The 14857-nt window shown below is 34.4% G+C and overlaps 1 protein-coding gene across 2 annotated transcripts in view; it reads left to right on the top strand.

Moving 5' to 3' along the window:
• The first annotated feature begins 12483 nt into the window (after positions 1-12483).
• LOC148652014 (BMP/retinoic acid-inducible neural-specific protein 3-like) overlaps positions 12484-14857 on the top strand; it is a 32448-nt gene continuing 30074 nt past the window's right edge. Inside the window, exon 1 of one of the 2 annotated variants that reach the window (XM_088598480.1) lies at positions 12484-13449. The gene's annotated coding sequence lies outside the window, so the exon portion shown is untranslated. The remainder of the gene's footprint in view (positions 13450-14857) is intronic. The other variant, XM_088598481.1, reaches the window with a different exon arrangement.

Here is a 14857-nt window from a genome sequence, read left to right on the forward strand (position 1 = left end):
CTCCTAAATACAAAAGGTAAAACAAATCATATACATATGTATAATACATATATATACACATACTGTATGTACACATCTTTTCATGGCATAAACTTATTTTTTACTTTTAGACACAGAAATACTGATGGAACATGACACAAAAAGTCCATAATATAATAAAAGAAAAGGTACATTTGACTGGAGCCACTTTGGTGTGCTGCTGTATTTTCTCTGTTTTGACTTATGACTTGCTGGTACTCAGATTGTTGTGATTTGCCTTACAGTACTATATGTTTCCAGTACTGCTATGTGCTAAATCAAATGTTTTAAGCAACAGAAATGTTCAATTAATCATTTTTTATCACTACCAGGGTAGTGATAAATTCAATATACTGTAAGAAAGTTCACCAAAGTTAATTTCATTAAGACATGTTGATGAGCACTGATGGTAATAAATATTGTATTGATTTAGAAGGCTAACTCTAGAAACATTTTAAAATTCTTTCTTTAAATTGCTCCTGTAGTTATTTAAGATGCTAGACTGAGATATTAAGAAATTAAGACATCAGTTATTGGAGCTCTCTCCTTTGTAAATAGAGGATGAAAGGCACATACTGCATTAGCTTTCACAATCTCTAAAACAACACATCATTTGATTTAGTCATCTTCTGCTAAGAAAGCAAAGCAATTACATTAGTATCTGATTAGCATCAGTACTTTATTTTCCACCCTTTATTGCAATATTTGTAAGAGATTTAGCATATGCAATACTCAATTTATACTGCGTTCTGTGAATGTCTCAAATACTCCATGATAATATAAAACAATGTAGTTATTGCTATTTTATACTGGCACAACAGGGTTTCCATATTATGTTTCACCCTGAGTATGTCCTAGATGGTGGATTTCAGGATGTAGTTAAACTATCCACCTGTTTATATTGTCAATAGGCAAAATTGTAAAGTTTACAATGGGATATCATGGTCATTTTATGTTGATGCAGAAACATTATCTTCCCATACAGCTGCTGAACTAAGAAATTAACTCCAAAAAGTCCATGCTTTTATGCAGAACAAAAACATATTTGTAAACATTTGTTAAAATATTTAAAAAAAGAGTTACCAATCATTTTTTTTTATATTGTAACCACCCAATTTGGAATTGTATCTTTATATATCTTGCCTCACCCCACGGGCTATATTGTACCAATGGAAGGAAAATGAGAAAATGCAGATTTGCTCATTCAATCCACCCTCCCTTGAAACTATTCATCTTATGGCAAGGTTTAAATTCCACAGTGAATTACATGAGATTCAGTGACAATCAGAAGATCTACATGTTCCTAATATGTAGATCTTAACAGAAAATAATGGTTCTTGCTGTTTCACCCCCTAAAAGGTTTTCTGCATCGCAGCGCACAGTAACATAAAAAACATACTCTAAATGTGACCAAAAATTCCCAGAATGCACAAGTTTGGTTATTATGCGGGTTGATCCATGAAATAGCTATCTCTGGGCTGCATGCCCATGCTCTAGACATGGTATTTTTTCATATATGCCTGTATGATGTCCTGCTGAATTCCTGGCTTTGGTTTTGTGCTGATACCATATCCAGTTTATTAATCCACACTCTTGTTCTTGTTCTTGTGCTTCACAGTGTTTCGCAGTGCACATCCATTTGAGTCTGTTACAATTTGTAGTTTGTTATTCTTGCATTTAGTTCCCTTTTCCAACCACGCAAGTTCATACGTTTCCAGGCTGGGAAACAACTGTGGAGGAAGGAATGACGTAATGAAGCATGCACATGTTTCTTTTGCTTTATTTGAATGTTAAATCGTTTTAGAATTATAAATGAATTGTGCAATAATGAAAATGTACTGTACATATTTGAGCAGAATATGTAATTGTTTTATTTAATGGGACAGTGGTAAGATCCTGGAGGCAGGGCTAGCCCTATTTACAGTACATACTGTAGCTCCTTGTTGCAGGGATCCTAATGTGGTGGGACTCCTGGATGTACTTCTTATAGTAGCCTTTATTTATGCAGTACATTTTAGTAGTTTCTGTTTCTGTATCTCTATTCATATTTTTGGGTGTTGTTATTTTTTATTTGAAGGAGCACTGTAAAATAAAACAAACATTCTTGCAGGTACTGTAAATACTATTGTGGGAGTAACATCATGTTTGTGTGTGCCGGGTTTAGTTTGGCAATCTCTCCAGCCTCCCTGTGACACACATCTTGGGCAGTTCTGGTCATAATGAATTTGTGACATGACTCATGCTTGAATGTGGGACATCTGGATCACAAAGACCAACCTGTATTTGGAGCAAGTATAATTAACAGAAGAATTCGTCAAAAACTGATTGTTTTTTAAGATGATTAAGACGATGTTGCTTCCTAGCTTATTCTTAGGGTTTGGTTATCTTTTACAGACAGGATGATGTGGACAAAAAAGAGTGAAAAATATTTCTGGGGTGCATTTGCTGGAGCGTTAGACCTGTGTTTTTTAAGGAATATCACATTGACAGATGTGACGTACAGTACAAAGACAAATTCTTTCATTACATTGTGAGACCTTAAGCTGATGTTATACAGTAGTTTTCTGTTTAAACTGATGGAGAATAATATCATTTTAACTGTACATTACCTGGAAGATCAAACAATCTACAGGATAGACTGGCCTGCATGGTCTCATGACCTGAACTTTAAAAGGCATGCTTGGGGCATGTTGAATCAGCTTGTCTTGTAAGTATGTGCGTTATTGGCTTGTCTTGTGCAGCTACAGACCCTATATGTGCTCCAGATTGCTTTCGAAGAGGTTTCGTTTTTGCCAATATTAAAGGTTTATCAGCAGCATAAGGCAAAACCAGATGATCATTGATGCTAGAGTTCAATGTGTATGGGAATGCCATTCCTCTGATTGTTACATCAGTCCATTTATCTTTAATTTCAGATACAGTGTATAAGTTTCTGAATTTTTTGCAAATGTGAGAACACAGCCATTGCTCCTGATGGTAATACTGTATGAACACATGTATAAACAGGATGCAACTGAATAATAAGTAATACATACAGTATATATTTTATAAATAACTATACAATTATTTTCATCTGCATTTGTACTTCTTTTTGCTGCTGTAGTGATTATTTTGATATCCCTAACTTTTATATACTATTTATGTAACAAGTACAGTACATATATACACATTTCTATACAATGCATTTAAAATATGAGCTCAGATTGCACCAATTTGGATAAAGCTTGTGCATTTCGAGTAACATTAATTAACTTGGAATTAACTATGGATTTACTTTTCTTTTTTTAAAGCACCCAGGGATATTTTATAACTGTTATACTTTTCAGAGACACATACAAATGCTTGGCTTGGATTTGCTGAGAATTATAGCAAGTCCTCTCTAGTGATTCACCTCAGGAGGAATCTGTAATTTAACAGTGCTGTCAATCACTATTTTACAAGTGCTCCAGTAAAGCTCAGAAGTGGCAGCAAGACAAAACAATGGTGAAGGTCAGGAGCTCAGAAATTGTCAAGAGAAAGCACCTTCATTTCATGGATTTACTGTTTTATTTTTTGGTTTCCTTTTTTTCCTTCTCTTACATATGCAAAATGAAGCTAAAATCAATGACGCATTTTAAGATAAATATAGATTTAAAATATTTCAGTATTAACATAAATGTACTATAGACAAAATGTTCAGAAAATATTTTAAGCTCATTAGTGGGAAGAAAGAACTTCAAATTGAATTAAAGAAATGTGAAACCCAACTGCCAGAAATTCATTATGGCTGTTTATTAGCCAGTGTCTACTCTTATCAAATCGTAACTCTCTATTGAAATAAGTATCTGTAATTCTTTATAAACTGTTAAACATTTTTAATCCATGCTTGATTTATAGATTATACCTGAATGTATTCCAATCTGAAATAGTTGTTGGAATGTTGCAAATAGACAGGTGATCCCCAAATGTTCTGACAGAGAGTTGGATTCTTAAGAAATAAAAAAAACGGTTATTATTTTTGTGACCATAAAATCCAGGTACATAACATCCTCTTTCAAATCTTGAAACAGGAGGATCAATGAAGATCAGAGCACTGCGTGTAGAAAACATGGACAACCCCATCCCCCTTCTAGACAGAGCAGAAAAATTTGTTGAAACCAAGACAATCCTTTATAATGTTGATACAGTAAAAAGAGTCTGCATATGCAATCTTCAATTTAGCAAAAAGATCATTTATTTTAGACATTCCCGAGATCTTCACTTATCAGTGTTAATTTGATATGTAGGAGATTACATGTGTTTATATTCTGAAATAAACAATACTATAATTATTATTCATACAGATAAAACCTACATCCAAGCTGAGTCAGACCATTATTTCCTCGCAAAAGTTACCATGACCTGGAGTATATTGCAGATGTATGGGGCACAAAGTGGATGAATAGACGTAGATACACACAAAAGCACACAGGACCTATTTTGAGATGCCAGTTAGACTACCCAGCTAATCTACGGCGCACAGAGTGAAAACCCATGCAAAAGCTTTGGTACAGTATATAAAGTACATGGGTAGAGGAGAATTTCTGTGCATTTTATTCATCCATCAATTTTCAAACCACTTCTTCCAATTCAGGGTTACAAGCACAAGACAGGCTATATTCTAAATGGGACTCCAGGTCATTGCAGGGCTGACAGACACAAATACAGACACATGCACTCTAACATCAGGGCCAATTTTCTCAGAAGCCACTTAACCTACCAGTATGTTCTTGGACAGTGAACATACAAACTCCCTGCAGATAGAACTCCAGGTCTGAAACTGAAACCAGGGCCCCAGCACTGTAAAGCAGCAATGCTACCCACTGTGCTGCCCTGTGTGTTTTATCTGTGTTTTCCCTGAAAATACCTGCAATAAAGTCTCCTGGACTTCACTGTGTTTATCATCATACGTTATTTTGTGTACAGACCCTCAGACCACCCTGGTAAAGGTCTCATGAAGTTTGTAATCACATACCTACAATATTTAGTTTTCATTCATAATCAATCAACACTATAACAGGCAGTATACAGAACCGCAGCTCACTCCAAAAACTGAAGGTAAAGCCCAGTTTGTAACTCAAAACATCCCCCCAAATTTGAAATGCAACCATAATATTAATGGAATATTATGGTTGAACAAAGTTATAACCTTAATCCTCTGTCCAACTCGAACTCAAACTTAAAGATCATCAGAAATTAGTTTTCTAGTTCCAAATTTGATTTATCATGCTGGAAAGAAAACAAACTAGAAGTATAGGCCAATCTCTTATAATCGTCTTCGTATACCTGTATAAATTATAGCTCTCTTTTAAGTGATAATATTAATTATGCACCTAAAACACTGAATGGTCCAACACTGCTAGCAAGAGAACCATATATTCTTGGATTCTAAATTTGGATAATACTGTTTCTCTGTGTTTTTTATTTTTAACTTGAGTGTCACAATAATATTGTACATTGTTTCTTAGAGCCCTCTTTAATTGATAATAGGCTCTTAGCCATTAAAGCCCTAATATGTTACCTGTGCCTACAGGTTTGTTTACCTTGCATTTAGATGCATGAATAACCTATTTACTGAATGATCTTGCTTTTAATTATTTCCCCATAGCAGTACTCTTATTATGAATACATTTTTTTCTCCCATTAGAGTGGTAGAAGAATCCCCTGGGTCTTAATTAATACATGGCAGTGCTCTGATCTTTCTCCTAGTGTATGTAATATATAAAATGTGATTAGTTCTATTTCAGAAGATTAGACTTTCACTCACTGTCTTGTGAAAATAAATTTTAAAGGCACCAGATGAGTGCAATAGTTTATAAATGTCTCCTAAGTTTAGAAATGCCATGTCAATTGGTCACCTGCTGGGAACTCCGATGCTACTGCCCTAAAATTGCTGTGAACTAAAGATGTGATTGAAACCCATCGTAAATTGAATTTTAATGGAGCCAAACCTTTTGCTTAGCCTTGGCATTTTTATTCAGCCACCCACCACTCACCGAGCACCTATTATTTTTCCTCTGTATTATCCACTCAGGCTTGTATTTACAGATATATCAAATGGACTTTGATTCCTGACAAGCTCAGAAGCAGTCCTTATGCAGAGACTTTAAGACACAGTAAAATTTAAACAGGTTGCTTTCTGGTTTCACCATGATAGGTCTTGTTGGTTTAGGCAGCTGTGATCCATGTTCTTCTTGGTTTTAAAACTATCAAAAGTGGCTGTTTTGCAAGAATAATGAGATAACACTATTGTATATATGTGGCAGCATCTTAATTATGTTTCCACTAAGGATGAGACATTTACACTGTCTCCTTCTACATTTGTTTTATACTATATATGAAATTGGGAAACAAAATCGCAAAATGAATATGCCTCTATTATTGTCATTTTGTAAATTTAATTTCAGGATTAACATGTTTCACTTCCTTACTGATGATTTGCTCCATACCCTTTTAATAACTAGTAGAAAGATCACAATGGCGTGACAAATGGCATGCTAACAAGGACTTAAATTCCAAATACCTTATTTCATCCTGAATTGACATGCCATACTTACTAGCCCTGTAATGTATTTTTCAAGTTGGAAGTCAATGTTTGTGGCATATTTGTGAGAATTAAATGTTTTATTAATTCAAACAAGCACACATAGAATAAGCATTGTCAGTTAATAATAACAAACATCTGTATTAAAACTTACAATTTGTTAATGGCATTGATATGAAATGTATTAAGAGTGTATGAGACATTTGATGAGGTGTGTGTGGTGATGGAGGAAATAGATATCTTAATAGTTATTTTGCTCTAAATAATGTAGCTGTAATCTATCATTTACTGCTCTAAATAAGTACTGCACATTTACATATCCTCAAAAAGCATGACGGTCTGTTGCACATTTCGAAAGAAGCTTTAGGTTATATGTAGTAAGATATTATACAGTATATCATACTGTACATTATATTTAATGTTTCTGAGTTGTGTTTGTTCTACCAATTTATTTATAATGATGCATTGTGACACATTTTATTTCTTTATGGGTGCGTCTTACTACTTTCACTTTTTCAGGTGAGAGGAAAAATGTGTCAACACTGATACTGGGATTTCAGCTTGATCTTCGGTCTTTGTGAAATAATTTCTTACTGTTAATTTTAAGGACTTGATATCCAATGAACAGGCCAAGAATACTTTATTAAAAGGCTATTAAATAGAAAATAAAAAGCTCTACAGTATGTTTAAACCAGAACGTTTGTGTACTTCCCTTTGTTTACAGTAGGTTGGAACTGCCTTTGAATAGTCTGGGTCACTCACCTATCTGTAAATTCACTTCTACTCATTGCTTTCTATCTCCATGAAACAGTGTATTATTGGTAACTTTGAAGTACCACAATATTGTAATATTTTAATAGATTAATTACTGTAATATTGTTCTTGTCACGATCGTCATCCCTCCTCTAGAGGGTGCTCCGACCCTTTTGTATTTTAGTCTTATTACGTACACCTGTCTCTGGTTTTCCCTGTATTTTTTAAGCCCCGTGACTCCAAAGCTCTAAGCTCAGCATTGGAAGATGGAAGCCCAGAACCCCTCCTACCAGCGGGTCCAGGAGCGACCGACGGCATAAGCTTCACCCCAGTGTCCTGATCATTTGAGTCCAGGGCTCGGAGCTCCTGGCTCTGTTATGATTTTAACCTCTGTTCCTGGTTCCAAGTTCCCTGTTCCTCGTCTTTATCTCGGGTGGACCTTCCCTGCTATTGGATTTTGGACCACGCCCCGATTTCCCCTTTGGACTGTTTTGGACATGTATGCCTTCTCCACGCCCCCCCAAGCACCGGATCCCTGCTATCAATGCCCTCCTGTCTGTAATCAAATCCAGATCCAGCTGTGTTTTCCCTGTTGTCCTTCTCCAGTCACTCCCGGATTATACCATCCGCATAGGGTCCTAAACAACGCACTTTACGGGAGTCAGGACCGGCTCCCGTGACAGTTCTCCTTGGTTAGTGTCAAGGCTGGACTTTTCCAATACACAGTCGACACTATGTAAATACTGGAAATTTCTCTGAATATTGGATATTTCTTTCTTGAAAGAACATTTAACAAACTACTCAATACTGTATATACAGTATTTTAAGCAGCTAGATTTTGAGGGAGATTGAATGGAGAGAAGTAAGGTGAGTAAATGCCTCTTCTTGCTTAACAGTACTAAGGCATCTCAGACATGTTATTTGTTAAATTCTGTCTGCCTTCTAGCATTAACTTGTTGAAGCTTTACTGTCTATCTCTTGCACATCCCGGCTACAGGATTTTAGATTGCATAGCCAAGCATAGTTGCCTTATGCACTATACCACTATTGATGGATGTCCAATCAATCTGCACTTTAAGTATTAATGTTATCTTATGAGCTCGAACTAGGCACCAAATCACATGTGGCATGTTTCCAAGATAGCTATTTCCTGTTTCAATATTTTCCCAATTATTTACAGCAATGGCATGTTGTATACAGTTAAAGCAATATATCATCTTATTTATGGGATTCATAATGGTACTGTGTATATATATACAGACACACACAAGATATAATATTATAGAGACAGTGATGATACATATGGGTATCAAAATGATACATCAATGGAATATTGCATGTGCTATCAATAAATTACAATGACAGGGTACGAAGCTTAGCTTTTCAATTTTTATCTCTCTATATTAAAGATATGGATTTTAGAAGGGGTCATTTCAATTTTATTCAATGGCATAAGAAATAGTATGTAACACCTATTTGATAGAATTTTTGCACACAAATTAATCTTGATCTGAAAGGTGACTTTGAAAATACAAGGATGTGCATCACAGATCTTTACTATTTAAATATAGATTGTCCCTCTAGAATGCTTATAGGAATAGAATTTCATGTTGTTTTTATTCTCAGATTTGATTATATCATAAATTGCATTTAATTTATTCACAAAAAAATAACTTTTTTCAAGTTGCTGTATTGTCATTTCAAGGTATCTATCAATTTCATGTTTCATTCAATTTTCATCCATCAATCAATCTTCTAACAGATTTATCCAATACAGGGTCAAGGGGGTGCCAAAGTCTATCCCTTCAAGCAACAGGTAGAAGGCAGAATACACCTTAGAAGGAATGGCAGTATATTAAAACACACACAGACATCAACATGAACACACTAGGACTAGGGCCAATTTTCCCAGTAAACTAGAACACCTAGAGGAAAGGCAACTGGAAATCCTGCAAACACAGGCTGAACATAAAAACTTTGTACCCACTGTAGCCAGGGCCCCAGCTCTGCAAGGCAGCAATGCTATCCATTGCACTACCATACTTCCCAAACCCATTTTCATTTCAAGGAAGAGTGCTTGTTAAACAATCTATTAATACCTACTTTGTCCAACTTCAATAGTCTTTCTTTTTAGGCTTTTTTTATCGCTGTAACCAGGTGTTGTTGTTGGCAACATTTGTAGTTGATTTATGGTTCTGGTTATTTGTTTTAGCCATGGTCCATGCAGTTAAAACATCTATTCAATGTTACTTTCATGAAAGATCATAGCTTTTGGTAGTGTGGCTCAGGGGAATTTAAATACTTAAATAACTCCAATCTTTGATGTTATTTTAGGGTTCAGATAGTTAATTAAAGCCAAGAACCTTTCTTCTTTGGAAAAAATAAAGCAGACATCTTCTAACAAAGTAAAAAGCTACTTTTCAAAATATTAAAAATGCCAACTTTAGAGAGGTTGGCTCCCACTACTCCTTTTTCTCTACTGTTCACCTACAGTAACTACCTACAGCTATTCACTTACTGTGATTACACACTAGTGAACTATTTACTTAAATTAGTCTTGAAACAATTTTGGCAGCCTCTAGTGGCAGATTTGTGGTTATTACAGACCTCTCACTGGACTATCTGTTCAAATTCCTCACCTATGTAAAATTATCTAAAACTAGTCAAGCCACAGATGTAAAATGCATGAATAAAATCAGAAAATATCCATGCCATCAAATGGTCAAAAAACACTGCAGCAGTGTCAAAGTTTGATTCATATTCACTCCAGTTCTGACAGAGCAACCTGCTGACAGACATCTTCAAGGAAGTGTTAACAACAGAAATTAATAACCTCTTTCTGCCTTTCTGACTGAAAAGCATTTTATTTCCTGTGGAGCATCTTTGGCAAGTACTAAACTAAATGGCACACAGTTTATTCAGCATTAAAATAAATTCAGCAAACCATAAAATGTCACCCCACTCTCCTCCATGGAAAGCACAAATGTTATTTCTAGCGACTTTCACTTTAAAATAAAAAAATATTTGAGTTATGCCTGTTCTTCCTAAGTGACATAAAATATTTTAAAGCATTTTAAGAAGTTAAAACTACATTGCCTTCTTTTAAATTTAATCCAGATGTTGAATCAATAAAAAAGGATTATATTTAAGTAATATTATATTTGTTACTGCTATACAATATACAGTATTAACAGTAGGTGCCTTAATTTTTAATGTGAGATCAAAACCTGGTGGAGTTTTTTACTGATATTTTAATAATGAACTATACTTGTGTACTATGGGGCTCAATGAGGACACAATAAGCATGTTATTTTCTCTACAGTAAGAATTGGGGCAATATTTTCATAAGCCTTAATGATTTTAAACTGATTATCTTCTTTAAAAATCCTTAGAACCCCTTGAATTCCATTGGGTTTACTTTCAAGAATCTACATACACTGAGGAACCATCTTCTAGAGGTTATTCATTAATATGCTAATTGAGTTGAGTCATAGCTGATGATGAAAAGGAACTGAACCAGAATATCATGTAGGCTAGAAAGTGGCTGAAGTCTGAGGAGCGGCACCCAGAAAACATAGACCTCTTCAATACACTGTATACTGTACATGTATATAAATATATTCAGAATAAAATAGTAAATTATAAAATGTCTTATGGATTTTCACCCATAGCAGGTACATAATTAAGCCTCTAGGTTATTTACCTAGATTAAATAGTTTGTTGATCTATAGAATTCGGGGGAAAAAATAGATTCACTGTACATACAAAATTTAGGCATGTATAAGATCTATTCAGGTTGCGAATGCCAGATCACGTAGACTTATACAAATTGAGGTACTTAATAGGTACAACAATGGCTAAAAAATTGTTATGTATTTACATTTCTAACCATATCTTTATTTTTTATCACCATGGAAGGAGGAATTCTAAACCTTATGAGCAACCTGCTCAGAATTACCATTACTTCCAACACATTGCTATTTTTTTTTTATTATGAACCGAGTGCATCTCAGTGAATCATATCTATTCAAGAAGGTTGGGCTTGAATTTATTGGTTGGTTTTACAGTCCTGGAAAATACTTCTATATTACATTAAGTATCAATCCAAGATCACTACTAATATCTCAGACAATATATAGAAAATATAAGTAGACTATTGTATACAACAAAACAGTGATACAGTATATTTAGAAAGCAACAGTGCTTGTATTATTTTACGTAAACAGTACTTAATCACTTGCAAGGAAACAATGCGGGTTATAGCTTAACGAACACCCCAGAACAATAAAGGTCTTTTAGTAAAATTTGGGGGGAAAAAATAATGAAAGTGGCAAAGTCAACAGTTCGTGGCCACAGAATAGTTTTGTGTAATACAGTTTATCACCGAGAAAAGTTAAAACACGCTGAATAGAAATGAAGTGTTTTAAAATATTATTTTACATTAATAATTTATAATAATACCACTTAAAGCAGGGTACTGCACAATTGGCCCAGTTCCTGTTTTGGTGGACTATGTTACACGTTATCCACAGGTTTGTAATGATGTTTTCTGAATGAACAAAATACAAGTCTGATTTCAATAAGGGATACATAAAATATTCAAAACAAGCGTTATGTGCTTTGTTCTCGTTTAATAGCGGTGTAAACGATAGTATAAACTATTAGGAGAACTAAAATTCAGCACCTTGGAAATATCAAAATTAACAGGAAAGTGACTTTAAGTAAATTGCTTTCTACTGCCCTAGCAAAGTTACTGCGCGGTTAATTTGTTTGCCCCACCTCCTACTAAAAATGTTAATACGGTACTATAACTGTTATGTGCTTTAATATTATTTAAACGTATGGCTCGTATTAATCTCAGGTGTAGAGACCGATGAAACATTGTAATAAACACCTTAATATTGCAAATGAAAGTTTTAGAACATTCCATATCATACTTAGATCTAATTACTTTGCTGAATCGTGTGTTGATATTTCGTGTTTGAATTCCAGATAATACCAAATAAATAAGGCTTCTAATAATATCTTCATATAAAAATAATACATCAAATTACATATGTATGTAAGATATATATTTAACATTATGCTTCCCGGTTTTGTAGATTAAAATATCTGCATCTCTTCAGGTTAGGGAAGGCGTATACTGCATGCATTGATAGCTGGTCTGTTCCAACACGCAGAGGGTCTACGGGATTTTTGCTGAAGCAAACAATTTGCTGAAACAAAGAAGCTCTTTTACAAATAACAGTACTAAAAAAACAAAACAAAAAGAGAATCCAGTACGTGCCTAAGAAATATACAGAAATGATCATCGTAGGCTACTGTTGTGTACTGGTATTAACTATTGCTCCTGCTGCAAAAATCGTGCTGTGCTTATGGTCCCGATCTCCTGAACGCTGGATGTAAACATCTTTCAGAACAGTTCCAGACGGCTACCTGTATTTTGTGTGTGCGTGTGAGTGAGAGAAAGAAAAGCGCTTGTCTGTCCTCTTCGAGATCCGACACCTCAGTTGGTTCAGACGATGATGCATAGAGGGAGGGTCAAGAAGGACCAGGTAGAAGTGTAGACTTTATAATGGAATATGAAACCAGTCACAGGCACTTGAACATTTTGTTAAGCATTACTAAATGCGATTTCTTTGCGGATTAGAAATGTTTCCGCTTACCTTTCTTTCGCTTATCCAGTGAATGCACTCATTTGCTATATTGGTGAACCTTATTTTTCTTGGTGGAACGTTTAATTTGTAAACTGTATTCGAAAAGGTCGCAGCCTGTTCTTACCGGACGTTAATTTATTCAGTGGTCAACCCACATCTACATTTCAATAGAACAGCGAGTTCAACGGAATGGTTGTTAAGTTTCGGACTGGAGTAAACCAGGAGAGATGATTGCATTTATCAGCTGTTCGTGACTTATCTGTGAAATATCTGTGTTATCTGTGAAAAACATAATTAAGAGAGTTTTACGCTGGGTTTGGTGTTGCTATTAGAACCTCATGTTTGCTGCGGGAAGTTGACATTTTTGACAGTTCTATTGACAAAAAGTCTGCTGATTGCCCAGGATCGGACACAATCACTGTTCTGTTTCCAGAAAGCTTTGTGATGGAACACTTAATGGTAAGTTTGGATTCATATTCCGACAATAACAACTGAAATTGCAAAAACAATGCAAAATGATGCTGTTATGTGACTGCATTTTCAATGTGTCTGTAGGGGCATATATTTTAACTATAACTATTTTAAATCTGCTGTTTTTTATTACTTACTGTATATGATTCGGTGGTAGTCTGTGTATGTTTTGGATCTAACAGGGATTAGAAACTAAACGAGTTTTTATTAAATGCTTTTATCATGTGATTTTCCACTTCTTTTTTCATAAATAATGAATTTAGAGTATGAAGGCAACGTCTTACGTCTTTGATATTTACAAGGTAAATAAATGTCTTAAATTAACTAAGCCCACATTCGACTGCGAGTTTCATCTTACTGTATGTTGACCTCCCACTCCCTCGACCCCTAAGAGACTGTATATGCATTTAGGTTTGCTTTGTGTATAGGTGTTTTACCTAGTGGTGCTTGGGTTGAGTGGAGTCTTGAGTGTTATTACCTCAAGGATTTTAATTTTAATTTTTAATCAGTTATTATAGTGTATATAGAACAGAGAACAGAGAATCACATTGAATAGGTGCTGGAACCTTTGCCTACACAACAAAATTAATTCACTATTATTTTATATTTCATATTCTAATCTGATAATTTCAGTGATTTTTGAGAGCATGGTAACTTTTAATTAAAATTTTTAAGTCAATTCTTAATTCAAAAGTTTTTAGTGTTCAGCCACAGACATTTATACTGTATATACTGTATACAGCATATAATGTATATATCAATAAAGCTGAGATATGGATACAAGTATTTACATAATTTTCAGGCAAGGGAAAGACATGGTAATTACCATAAAACACCTTTTTTTAGAAGTACAAGATTAAAGACTTGTACGTACTGTATAATGAATTAATAAAAACAAAAAAAAATACAAATCACATTAACAAGTAATATAATCATATTAACTTTATTGTGAAATATTGTGGGACTGGTAAATAACTTAAACTGACATATCTGTATATTCATGTCATTTTACTAAAATGGTGATGCTACATTAGGTGAGACATTCTGTAATATGTCTATATAATATTCAGTAAAACAAATTAATTGTCTTGTACTAGTTGATGGTAGGAATTTGTTATTTTCAATGTAGATTTTATAAATTATTTACAATTGCTCTGCTTGCTAAATTTATCTTTGCTTAAAAAGGTTAATATATTAAAAAGACCCCCAAGATGGGTGTCTGCATTTTTTTTTAAATAATAAGTCCTTCTGTATTATCTCATCATGTGCTACTGTATGAAGAACCTACTTATTTTTAAGATTCTTTCTTTTGGTACTGTATATTCCTAAGCAAGATGTAATTTAATTGGTAACCCACACTGCAGCATTATTAGTATGTTTGAAAGCAGAAAAAAAC

This window comes from Lepisosteus platostomus, chromosome 11 (genome assembly GCF_059453375.1).
Source record: "Lepisosteus platostomus isolate fLepPlt1 chromosome 11, fLepPlt1.hap1, whole genome shotgun sequence".
Classification (NCBI taxonomy): Eukaryota; Metazoa; Chordata; class Actinopteri; order Semionotiformes; family Lepisosteidae; genus Lepisosteus; species Lepisosteus platostomus.